The sequence below is a fragment of the Chanodichthys erythropterus genome, chromosome 3, assembly GCF_024489055.1.
Source record: "Chanodichthys erythropterus isolate Z2021 chromosome 3, ASM2448905v1, whole genome shotgun sequence".
Taxonomy (NCBI): Eukaryota; Metazoa; Chordata; class Actinopteri; order Cypriniformes; family Xenocyprididae; genus Chanodichthys; species Chanodichthys erythropterus.
The window spans coordinates 62,415,382-62,427,538 of record NC_090223.1 but is presented as its reverse complement, the minus strand read 5'-3'; the positions used below and the strand labels follow the sequence as shown (position 1 = coordinate 62,427,538).

The window sequence follows — 12,157 nt, the reverse complement described above, 5'->3', positions numbered from 1 at the left end:
AATAATTCTCTTAAAATAAAAGGGTAGCCTTCTTTCCATAGTTTTATTCGCTTATTTTGTTCCTCAAATCAAGCCTCAAAATTGTACACATTTTTCTTTAAATAAAAGAGGAAAATATATCTCTTGGTTTTATAAGTGAAATCTTTTCTATCAAACACTAAACCACAATTTCTTTTAATTATCACATTATTTTTTTTAATGAAAATGACAAGACCCTGAAGACGTCAACAGGGCCTGAAACACTTTCTGGTAAGAGAGCATTCGTTCAAGTAAGAAACAAGTGCTTTCGTTTGAGTTAGTTTGGATTGTCTTAGTGTGAAGAGCTAAAGTTTTTAATGTTGTTTATATGTCTGTGTGGTGTTTTTAATATGCTTTAAGACAAACCATGTGCAAATTCATAAGTCAACATCATTGCTGAGTATTTTCTCTTGATCTAAAGACAAAAAATGGGAAGCCCAGTCAATCCCTTGAAAATCATCTTCCTGGGAGAGCCAGGAGTTGACACAGGGGCACTGAGGAAAGAATTTCTGTCCAGTGGGTAGTTTGCTTTAATCATACATTTAGTTGACATGTAAAATTAAAAAAAAATATTCCTAGATTTCATTATTCTAAAAATACAGTCTGTATCTGAAATATCACAGTTGTACTGTTTTTTTTCAATGCCCCTAACCACCTAGCCTAATGATATTTAATCTTTTTTTAATGGATTTAGCAATGGTTTCTGGCATTGAAAAACGTCTCTTTGAAGGTGATGCGAAGAAAGGAAAAACACCGAAGTACTCCCTCAATGATCTGGACAATGAGCTGTTCAAGTATGTGTCTTGCCATTGGATTTTGGGTTAACTTTATATTCAAACAATTCCTTCTAAATCATTGATGAAAGAAAAGTTTGGTATGCCATGAGGGTGGTATTCCAAACTTTTAAGTCTTCTGCAGGAGAAAAGATATTTTGAAGAAAGTTTCAACTGTTTTTGTCCACATAATAAAAATCAATGAGGTTTAAAACTCAACTTCATGTTTTTTCAAACCTGCAAGACTTCGTTCATCTTCGGAACACAAATGAATGTTTTCATTGAAATCTGAGAGATTTCTTTCCCTCCATTGACAGCTACACAACTACCACTTTGAACGCTTCAAAAAGTTAATAAAGAGATAAAAAAACTAATCCACTTTTACCAATTGGAGTAAACTACTCAATTGGGGATATGAAATTTTGGATATTTATTTTGAAAATGGATATTTTGCAGTCTTTCTGAAACGTCAAAGTGGTAGTTGTGTTGCTGTCAATGGAGGGACAGAAATATCTCAGACTTCAATAAAAACATATTCATTTGTGTTCTGAACAACAAGAGGGTGAGTAATCAACAACAGAATTTAATATAATTTAATATAAATTTGTATTTGGTGTACATTTAAAAAAAAAAAATCAAATATATCAGCCAATTTCTTGTGGGAGCCACAAACAAGTTCTAATAAAAAAAAAATAAGTTTCTTATTGCATAATTTGTCGTTTTTTTCTCATTAAGGCAAAATACTTAAATTAAAATCAACTTAATAAATTACATTTAAGACAAACCATACAGCAGGAGCCCTTTTTTCATACATATACTGTTACGAACTTTAAAAGTAGGGAATGTACCGTAACATTTATATATTAATATGCTGCTGGATGTGAAGTGAGGTGGAAGAACATGACAAACAATATTTGGAAGAGAAAAATTACTGGATTTTTATTCACATAAAAGCCAAAGCCACTAGATCCAGTAAAATAAGAATGTTTATATTTATCACATTGTACATAGCGCACAAACAATAAATCAGTCCGCTACAGAAAACTCGTTCCACTACAAAGAGCTCAGTTCACTACAGAGAGTTCAAATCGCAATGGAGAGAAAGCATAAACGAACACGCCTAGGCTTTATATATTTATAACATTAGATTTAAAGTTAATTGACATGCTTGTACGTAGATGTCATAGCCAAAACAAGTGGACTCAACGCTGGGGTTCACTTGATTCTGTAAAGTAGCAAAATCTTCAGGTGACAGGGGGCAAGGTATCTCTGGGACAATGACTCCATGTTCAGAGTCAACACTCTGTGGATTCTGGAAGAATAATTCCTCTGCTTGCAAAATCTGGGTGGGAGGGAGTGACAGGCATTGATTACAAGAACAATCACCTTACAAAGTACACTGTAAAACTCAATAAGTTCAGAATACTCAAAACATTTGAGGAAACTTATTACCTCAAAACATTTAAGTTAACTAACTTATTTTTTAAGTTAGTAGAACTTAATTTTTTTGTGACAAGTGGGGCGGGGCCGAGAGCCATGGAAGTGGAGCAATGCTAGTGTGGTGCACAGGTGTCTCTCATTAACAATCACATCACTGGCATTCCTTCGCTCCCACAGTTCTCAGCCTTGCCCCAATCAAGTACATATAGTTAATTTACATAAACATCACATTCCAATCTTGGTTAAATGTTAGTTAGCAAAAAACACATGCTATTATAATTATCAAAGAGACTGTCAATATATACTTGCATGTATATAATCAAACAACATACAGTATATGTGGTCTTAAAAATTTTGCAGCCCATCCTCAACCTAACCACACGGTCTACTCTTCACCAGAATGGTAACCCTACAAAACTAACATAACAGAACCCCCTGTCAATCCCAACATAACACAACATTAAACACTAACTTATGTCTCCCTATGTCAATCTTATGCAAAAACACACAAAATAACACTTAATTTCAGCATTTATACAGTCTGATGCAAAGCATGCTGGGAATTAGAAATCTGCTGCAACTAAAACAGTTTAGTTTACTTGAAATATGTCAGTGCTGTGAACTCAAAAGTAAAAGAAAGTTTTAAATACTCATAACTGTTAATTTAACTGAACTAATTTGTTTAATTTAAGTTTGTCCTACTCAAACGAATTAAGTATTTTGAGCATTAGGGTTTACAGTGTACCATAAGGCAGTATGTTTTATCTATCTTAAGTAATGCATACCTCTGCAAAATCAGGCTCTGACACAGGTGCTTACAACATCCCAATATTCCAAAGCTGATTCGGTGACAAATTTCCCTCCATTCGCAAGGGATGACAGTTCCACATCTCTATGAAATGCTGCAAATCTGTGTGTATTCTGGGGATGAAAACATATCTCACACAGAATAGGTGAACAGCATTAGACAGGTCAATTAATCCCTCCTCTTCCAAGCTGTGGAGAACATTGTAGTAACTTGATGTTACAGCAGTCCAAACATCTCTCCATAGCCGTTCCACTCTAAGGCAGAGAAAAGTGTAAGGTGTTGATTTAACGGCAAAGCATTTTAAAAGGTTTACATAAAAAATAAAAAAAGTGCAAAAAAAAAAAAGTATAAGAAAAATACATTAACCATGCTCTATTTAATTACCTCTGGTTATGCACACTTTTGCCAGCAATAAAGCTGCCACGGCCAGTTCCTCGCACAGTAAACATGCACCGAGCAATGTCTACGTTCTCTACCCCTTGGTCTGCTCGTACTCTAAAACAGTCAGAAAGAGCAGTTTTTGATTATTAGAAGTATTATGTGTGTTGGTTCCAAGTCAAGAGCCTTAAATCTACAACCTAGGGCTGCCCAGTGTATTGTTTTATCATCGATATTGTGATGTGCACATCCATGATAGTCACATCACCAAACTCGGCTCAAACAATCTTTATAGCACGGGCAGTTCCAGTACCTGATTATGACTGGGTACTATGAGTAATCTGTAAAAAGAGTATCTTACAAAAAACCTTTTTCTTCACAATATTTATGCTCACAGTAAATCTGTAAAAAGGGTAAAAACAGTTTTTATATGAAAAAGGATCTTATACAGATCTTTTATTAACAATGTTCCTTTGAAAGAAAAGGTTTGTAACATAATGTGGCTCTTTTTCTGGATACCTTATGAAATGTTTAAAACTGTAGTCATAAGATCCCTAATTATCAGTGGGACCATTTTTGTAAAGAATTTGTGAGAAATCAATCTGTATAATGTGCATACCTTGATGGCCATCCATTTTTTTCTACTCCATCCATGAAAAACCCAAAAGCTGTTTTGGCTTTGTTATTCCCAGCAACATCCAGGTAAAAGATCTGTCCAGGAGTTGGACACAACAGCATAATATTGATATGCAAGATATACAAGAGAAATGATGAAGGGTTGATTAATAAATATGCACCTTCCTTGAAAAGCCATCAACAGCCCCAAAAATCACTATGTTGTACCTATAAAAAAAGCCAGTAATCACACATAAAAAAAAAAGAATTTGATGATCAGTCTCTTCTGCATTTCTTTGATCCAAAATATAGCAAAAACAGTAATATTGTGAAATACTTTGACAATTTAAAATATAAATATTTTTTACATTATAAATGTCTTTACTGTCAATTTTGATAAATTTTATGCATCATTGCCGTGTATTAATATTAATTTCTTTTTTTGAACAGTAGTGTATAATGTTACAAAAGATTTTATTTCAAATTAACTGTTCTTTTGAACTTTCTATTCATCAAAGAATACTGAAACAAATTTGTACATAAAAGTTTTCAACATTAATAATGATAAGAAATTTTTCTTGAGCATCGACTCATAATGATTTCTGAAGTATCATGTGACACTGAAGACTGGAGTAATGATGCTGAAAATTCTGCTTTGTTCACAGGAATAAATTACACTACTATATATTCACATAGAAAAAAGTTATTTTACATTGTAATAATTTCACAATAATATTGTTTTAACTGTATTTTGGATCAAATAAATTCAGCTTTGATGAGGCCAAGAGACTTTTTTCTAAAATATATTTTTAAAAAATCTACAGATCCCAAACTTTTGGTATGTATAATGAGATTTAGCGATATAACATCAACATCACAAATTACACAAGACAAACGTATGGTAAAGCTATGATTAACATTTAATTAAAAATAAAAGTATTAAAAATTACCTTATCAACTTATGATTCGTGTCTATATGGACAAGAGACAAAGGAGCAGGAACAGAGTATGTACGTCTTGCGACGCATGACAGCTGGATCATCCTTGAAAGCACCCCTGCACCATCCACACGTTGCAAAGACATTTTTACTCTTCTCCATGTAACTCGATGTCCCATTGCTTGTAGAGACCCTTTCACCAGCCTGTATCCCGCATGAGGTGTTTTTCCCTTTATAGATCTAACCTTCTGATCAAGTTCATGATCAGAAAGATCAGAATAGTTGCTCCTAACCGACAGACTTTCCTCTTTCATTCGCCTGTATAAGGTTGATCTTGAAATGCCATGCACTTCAGCCAAAGAGGCCAGAGGTAAGTGCATGCTGAGCAAATCTTGGAGAGTTTCTTTTTGTATGTTTAGTCGGGGACGCCCCACACTTCCACTCCATTCAGGTACAGCTACATTGTCCAACAGTGGAGGGACAACACTCTTTGAAAGATAATTGGCAATAACTTCATTTAACTGTTCTAGAGCATCCACCACACCCTGGGGTATGTCTATATATGATGCTCCAGCTCGAACAAGCTGTAACTCCTGACAGCAAACAAATTGGAGATATTCAAAGTCAATGGGATGCCTATTAACAATGCAACCAAGTCTATCCACAGACCTATGCAAAATCTGCCATTGTGTAGTCCTGCAAAGAGAAACAACATTTAAAAACAAAATTAGCTGATGTAACAAATACATAAAATTCAGAAGCATATATATTTTAACTGTGCACTCAGTTTTTGACTAAATCAAAATTCAGTTAATTGATCACAAATTACAATCACTGTTATTTCTTTACTTAAAGGTACTATGAAACTTTTGGAGTTCTAGAGACATGCAGTTTCGTTAACAGACTCAATGCACTTGTGCTAAATAATCTATCAACTCAATGTTTGATCCAGAGTTTTCAGAATAGAGACAGAGCGACACGCGTCATAATCTGAAGACCACGCCCACCGGGGGGAAAACAATCCAACCGTCTCCATTGACTTTGTATTGCGTGAGGCTGCCTCTTTGTCTTTTCTGACTTATTACAAAAAAAAGAACAATTTCTAAAAGCTGCTGTGTGACAAGGTGTACAGCTAACAAGCTAAAAAACCCAGAAATAAGTTTTTATAAGCTGTCGATCCCAAAAAATGAATGTTTAAGGACATAAAAGTGGATACAGGCAGTGAGACAGAGCGCAAATGGTCATAATTACTTTAAGAAATACACTGGAGGGGGTCGTAATCGGCGACAACATATGCTAAACAAACCAACAAAAACAAACCATTCATTATTTTTTACCATGTCAAAGAATTATTTCACCTGTCGCCGATTACGTTCCCCTCCAATGCATTTCTTAAAGTAATTTCTTATCATTATTAATGTTAGATTAACATAAATGTCTCTATTATGCTCCAAATGGCGTGACGTCACGCGGGACGCCTATATTTTTACCCCAGAACCTAGGCCCAACTCTACGAACATCGAAAATAGTGCCTCTCAACCTTTACGCTGAGAAAATCCAAATGTGATTATGAATGTCAGCTCAGCTAGCAACACTGGACATCGACCACACGGCAAACGTTACTAATGGTGGCTCTGGCTGCTAGTGTTGGCTAACGTTAATAAAATCTAGTCAACGGTAACACTAACTACAGACTGGTCTAGCCAACGTTAAGTATTTAAATGGGACAGCATAAGAAGAGAGAATCATTCAGTTCACTTGCGTTTATGATATTAAATTAGTTATCTTACCCAGTAAACGACCTGTTGCTCGCCATTCTCGCTTCTCTTATCTTCTCGGTGGCAGCAGCAGCGGCGGGAAACCGTAGTGGGCGTGGCCAACTTGTCACTTCAATCGAGGGTGACCAATAGAAAAATGCCTTTCATCCTGGTTGGTAGAGACCGCCCACTGAGCTACAGCTTCACGGGCAAACAAAACTTTTCAATTCGCAAAACTTTTCAACTTGCAAAACTTTTCAGCTTACAAACCTATTCACCTCGCAAGCAAAATATTTTGACCCGTAAAAAAGACAGCAGAAAAGAGAGCAAAATGTGTGGGTTTGGGATGAAAAGTTCTCGAAGTGCACAAGGAAAAATAAAGGTTTTCAAAGATTTACACGCACTGCAAATAATTCTGTTATCAACTTCTTTATTTTTGAGCCTTAAGAAGACTTTTTTTGCAATATATATATTTTTTAATTACAGAATAATTAGTTTTACTCTCAAACACAATATGTTTGTTTGAATAAAAAAGACACAAAAGAAACTCCATATAATACACGTTTACCTCAGATTTCATTTGATAGATTATAAGCCGGCCGTACGCAGGGTTTCATGATTACCGAGGTCAGAAAATTTTGTTTGTTTGGGGGGTACGGGGGCATGTTTCCCTAGAAAATGTAGATTTCCCTGGTGTACATATGTGCATTTTTAAGATGTTTTAAGGCCAACAAACAGGATAGCATATAGCTTTAAAACCATGTCACTAAATACAGTGGTGTGAAAAAGTGATTTTTTTTTTTTTTTCCCCATGTTTGTCACACTTTAATGTTTCAAATCATCAAACAAATTTAAATATGAATCAAATATATCACAAGTAAACACAACATGCAGTTTTTAAATGAAGGTTTTTATTATGAAGGGAAAATAAAATCCAAACCCACATGGCCCTGTGTGAAAAAGTGCTTGCCCCCCCCGCTGTTAAAACATAACTTAAGTATCTAAAGATTAACGGTATTCTGCTCTGTTGCTTAAATGAACAATGAAGAATGAGATTTATTTGCTCACCCTCATGATTTTGCCCACATGACTGACTTCTGCAGAAACACGAAATATGGAAATACATTGTGAATCACTCAAGTGTCAACAAATAGTGTGTATAATTCACTAATTATTAATTCTGTCAGTTTTGGTGACTAACAGCCTAGTCCAGGGGTGTCCAGTCCTGCTCCTGGAGGCCTGCACTGTCCTACAGAGTTTAGCTCACCTGAACCAGCTAATCAGCTTCTTACGTGGCATACTAGAAACTTCCAGGCTACTGTGGAAGTCAATGGGTCTTCAAAATATCTTCTTTTGTCTTCAGCAAAGAAATGTTTACAGGTTTAGAATCGAGGGTGAGTAAATTTCATTTTTAGTTGAATTATCCCTTTAACTTAAAATAACTTTCACTGACATCTTAAGATAATAATAATAATAATAATAATCATCATCATTAATTAATAAATATCATAATAGAAGTAAGGACTAGTCATATCTTAAGCTAAGCCCTGTCTGTGAAATCTTCCAATTAATACCAAGGTATAAAACCAGCATCTTCCCTCTTCCTGTTGTTAGGCAAGGGAAGGCAATTTAATACACAATGGTAATTCAAAGTGCTTTACATAAAGAAGAAGAATAAAAACAGAACATAAGGAATAGAAATAACAGTAAAAACAGAGAATTTTGCTATTTGGATAGAAGAGCTAGGAAGTCTTGGAGAGTTTTTTGTTGTTGTTTTTGTCCGTCAGAGTGGATCTAAACGGATCTATCCATCAGAGAGGATCTGAATGGATCTTCCTCACACAACAGGACTGCTACCTGTTAAACAAAGTTTCAATCTCCCCTTTTGCCAAGACACCTCAAACTGCACCACACAGCCCTAATCCCCCTTCCGGAGATATCTTACCTATGCAACGCAGTTCAGATTTCCCCTTTGGAAATTTCCCCCTTTGGAAAGTGTCCTGACTGTAATCCAGAAATATCTTAACCATGCACCACAGTTCAAATTTCCCCATGGTTTGTCCCCTTATCCAAATTTACCAAATTTTTAACCTAATCACTTTCTTCCTAATTCTCCCAGCTCTTTCAACCAGACAGCAATATTTAAAATGTATTAAAAGTCAGAATCAGGATGATACATAAAAGATTTAAAATACATTAAAAATGAAATAAAAACAGGAAAAGGAATTAAAAGAATAAAAAGATAATACGTATAAAATAAAATGCACAGTTCGGACATAGCACAGTGCTCAGTCAGCAAATGCATAGATAAAAAGATGTGTCTTGAGTCTGGATTTGAATGTGGCTACTGTTGGAGCACACCTGATCTCTTCTGGAAGCTGGTTCCAGCTGCGGCTGGCGTAACAGCTAAAAGCAGACTCTCCTTGCTTTGAGTGAACCCTTGGTATTTCTAAGTGACTTGATCCTGATGATCTGAGTGATCTGTTAGGTTTATATTCTATGAGCATATCTGCAATCCATTGAGGTCCTAGACCATTGAGTGATTTATAAACAAGTAACAGTACTTTAAAATCAATTCTAAATGCAACTGGAAGCCAGTGCAAGGACCTGAGGACTGGTGTGATGTGTTCATGTTTTCTGGTTCTGCTCAGAATCCTGGCAGCAGCGTTCTGTACGAGCTGCAGCTGTCTTATGGTCTTTTTGGGAAGACCAGTGAGGAGCCCATTACAATAATCCAGCCTGCTGGTGATGAAAGCATGAAGTTTCTCTAAGTCTTTACTGGAGACAAAGAATCTAATTCTTGCAATATTTTTGAGATGATAATATGCTGATTTAGTTATTGTCTTTACATGGCTACTGAAACTCAGGTCTGACTCCAAAATCACACCAAGATTCCTGACTTGATTTTTAGTTGTTTGACCCCTAGAGTGAAGGTATGCGTTCACCTTGATAACTTCATCTTTGTTTCCAAATGCAATGACTTCAGTTTTATCTTTGTTTAACTGAAGAAAGTTTTGGCACATCCAACTGTTGACTTCATCAATGCATTGGCACAGGGAGTCAATTGGGCTGTAATCGTTAGGCGATAGGGCTAAGTACAGCTGTGTGTCGTCTGCATAGCTGTGATATGCAATTTGGTTCTTTCTCATTATTTGGCTCAGTGGCAGCATATATAGGTTGAACAGGAGGGGTGCAAGTATTGAACCTTGAGGGACTCCGCATGTCATGGATCTCCACTCAGACTTATGGTCACCGATACTCACATAATAACCTCTCCCTTCTAAGTATGACCTGAACCATTTAAGGACCATCCCAGAAAGCCCAACCCAGTTTTTCAGCCTGTCAAGAAGAATGTTGTGATCGACAGTGTCAAACGCAGCACTGAGGTCGAGTAGAACCAGCACTGATAATTTACCTGAATCTGTGTTTAGGCGAATATCATTTATTATCTTTATGAGTGCTGTCTCTGTGCTGTGATGCGGTCGGAAACCAGATTGAAAGTTGTCAAAGTATCCATTCAAACTTAAGAACTTGTTCAGCTGATTGAAAACGTCTAGGTTACGTATGTAACCCTCGTTCCCTGAAGGAGGGAACAGAGACGTTACGTCAGAGACTGACGAATGGGGTCTCGCCCGAGAGCCCAAACACCTTCGAGTGTTAACAAAACGAGCCAATGATACGAAGAGTATCTTGGTCTGCGGAATTTGCATGCGCAAGCCCTGCCCCACACAGTGGGTATATAAGGAGCAGCGCGAGCAACTCGCATTCAAGCTTTCGCTTCGGAGCCGAGCGCATCGTGCCTTCACCGGAGTGTTTTCAGCGAGTCTCTGCAGTACTGGTGTGACGGCGCATCTCAGCGGATTCCAGCGTTCCTGCCTTGCCTGTTTCCCCTGAGAGCTGAAGACTCGCCTGCGGTGCCTCCGTCTGGGAGAGCAGCGTTGTCCGAGTCAGATCCTGAGCTGACGGCCATGCTTGCCCCGGGCAGCCGAGAGCATTGAGTTGGAGTGGAATCCTCCACCCCGTCCTGAGCGCTCGAGGCTGGATGATTGGTTCCTAGGGGCTGCACGCTCTGGTGAACGCCAGGGCCCCCTTCCGGTTCCTTTCTTCCCGGAGGTGCATGAGGAGGTTGCCAGTTTGTGGAGGGCACCTTTACCTGCCCGAAACCGTTCTGCTGCCTCCTCCGCCTTCACCTTTCTCGACGGCGGAGCAGCCAGAGGGTATGCTGGGGTTCCCCCTGTGGAACGCTCGGTTGCGATGCAATTATGTCCTCCGAGCGCTTCTACGTGGCGCAGTGATCCCAAGCTCCCGTCCAAGGCCTGTAAGTTCTCGTCCACGCTTGTGGCCAAGGCTTACAGGAGTTAATCACAGTGTAAAACGTCTCAGGTTACGTATGTAACCATGGTTCCCTGAGAACAGGGAACGAGACTGTGTTTCCTTGCCATGCTTTGGGTTGCCTGCCTGCAGAAGAGTCCCCCAAGACGATAGCTGCTGACTGTTTCTCCAGGCGCTCCTCTACTCCGGGTCGCACCATATTACGTCATAGGCTGTCGCCGGCCAATAGGGATTGGAGTTGTTAGATAGTTGGCTTTCAGACACCTGGGTCACGTGACATTCCCCATTGCGTATTCCAATGCACTCTCGTTCCCTGTTCTCAGGGAACCATGGTTACATACGTAACCTGAGACGTTTTACACTGTGATTAACTCCTCATAGAGATTCATCCAAAACCCACATCATATATGGTCAGTCTAATCTTAAGGGCTTAGCGATGTTACTCTGCAAAGATCTTGAGTTTTCATTGAAGGGTGTGTCCGTGGTGGCTTGACAAAGCCTGAGTCCTTCCTAAAGACATCTTTATGACAATATACAATATACGTAGCGCCACCAGCTGGCAACAGGAAATGGCATGCTTCACACATTTCAATATGCCACAAAGTACCAAACATGTTAGGCTGCGTTCCACTCCAGTTTTAGACATGCACTCGCGAACTTCCATAAACACTTCCCCTCGGGGGAATCCCTGCCACCATTTTTAATTGTGTTCCACTTCATGAAGTGGACGAGGGAATTTTATATTTCAACCCAATCACTGACGTAATCAGAGAAGGAAAGCCATTTCAGAACGGAAGTAAACAGATTTTGATTTAAGATTACAGACAATTTTTTCTGTGTTTTAACTTGCACGGACTAATTGTTTACCACAAGACTAGTAATATGCACTAGTAAAGTTAAGAGTCGAGATCTCTCTTCTAAAAAAAATACAGATTATCCAGAGTCATAAATTCCCCGAGCCATTTTGATTACTCTCTGATATATGCATTTTACTGTGTAGCATGCGTGTAACAAATCAACATAAAAATAACAAATTGTTCAGCCACTGCACACAGCCACTTAAAAAAAACTTCACAAGATTCTATGGGTTTGATTTTG

General features: G+C 38.0%; 1 pseudogene; it reads left to right on the top strand.

Moving 5' to 3' along the window:
* The window catches only part of LOC137007702 (uncharacterized), a 1,237,067-nt pseudogene that overhangs the window by 151,244 nt on the left and 1,073,666 nt on the right, over positions 1-12,157 (top strand).